Source organism: Octopus bimaculoides, chromosome 12, assembly GCF_001194135.2.
Source record: "Octopus bimaculoides isolate UCB-OBI-ISO-001 chromosome 12, ASM119413v2, whole genome shotgun sequence".
In the NCBI taxonomy this organism is placed as follows: Eukaryota; Metazoa; Mollusca; class Cephalopoda; order Octopoda; family Octopodidae; genus Octopus; species Octopus bimaculoides.
The window spans coordinates 60,740,768-60,742,244 of record NC_068992.1 but is presented as its reverse complement, the minus strand read 5'-3'; positions in this window follow the sequence as shown (position 1 = coordinate 60,742,244).

The following is a 1,477-nucleotide window of genomic DNA, read 5'->3' as shown; positions in this document are numbered from 1 at the left end:
ATATATGTATATACATGTACATGCATATATATATGTGCATATGTTTATATGTGTATCCACAGCCTTGTCCACAGTAAGTTTTTACTTTTATTTATAATTTCTGCGACTCTACTCTCTGTTCCTTTTCTGTCTTTCTCTCTATCCCTCTATAATCCTCTTTATTTTCCGTTTCTAGCCCTCCTTCTTTGCTGTCCCCGGTCTATCTTTCTTCCACTCCCCACTATCTTTCATTCCTCCTCCCTTCACCCCACTCCCTTTGTTTCTTTCCCTCATCCTCTCTCTTGTACCCCTTCTCCTCTACCTGTTTCCTCCCACGTAACTACATGCCATTTCTCTCGCCTCCATTTTTTCTGGAAGCGACGTCCACTTTGCTGGACGTCATTTTTCTGGCCTCCCAAAATTTTTCTTTTATTTTTCTTCTACTATTTTCTTCTCTTCTATTTATTCTATATCCTTTCAAAATTTATCCCATTATAATGCGTCTTGGCCTAACGGCCATTAATGTTTGTCTTCGTCAATTGTTTACTCTGTACGTCCAGTGTGTTGTTGTTTCCTCTTTCGAGGAAACATTTCAAAGATAATATTGTGGGATCTGATGGTTTGGTTACTACTTTTAGCATTTTGGGCAACCACAGTGAGGCTTCCCTATTTAGTTTGACGCATTTATATATTTTAAGAGAAATGCTTAGAGCTTTGGGAATTAAATGTCATTTCAACTGAAACTGCTGTTCTAGAAATAAACAAATAGATGTGATCTCATTGCTGATTAATCCTCCGCCCACACATAGATTTAGTAAATTATCCTAATGGATAATTAGCTTAATAGTTAAGTTGTCATCAAATACACGAAGCGCTATAAAATATCCCCAACACTCCATGCCATTCATCTCACCCGTCTTCAAATAATGATTCATACTGTAATAAAACAAGCAAGCACCAGTTAACAATGGCAAATTAGAAGTTGCTGCATTCAGATATATGTTGACCGAAGGCTAACATAGTCTTCTATAGACACATGTCTAGAATAATTTCAAGATATTGATACTACACAGTTACGGAATTAGAGCTGCACGCTGACCTTTGGTTACATAGTAATAAACCACGCCGATAGGATACAAATGGAGAGACACAACAATGGAACCCTTACTGTAATTGTCTCACTGAAGATCAACTGATACTTTGATGATTAATGCTTCAGCAAATACTTTGTATACCGTGGCAATATAACAAGATAGGGATTATGAGATGAAGCTGTTTCGATCTGATAGACACCACGTTTCAGAGGTCGATATTTACTGTATGAAATCTACTTCCGAAATATGATTATAATCAATAAAACGGAGTTATTCACGTAAAAGGCGCAGCTAAACGAAAGTATTTGCATTGGTGTTTGAACCCAGATCATGAATATCTGTGGATATACGTACACACACATACACACGTATATATATACATACATACATACAATTATATATAT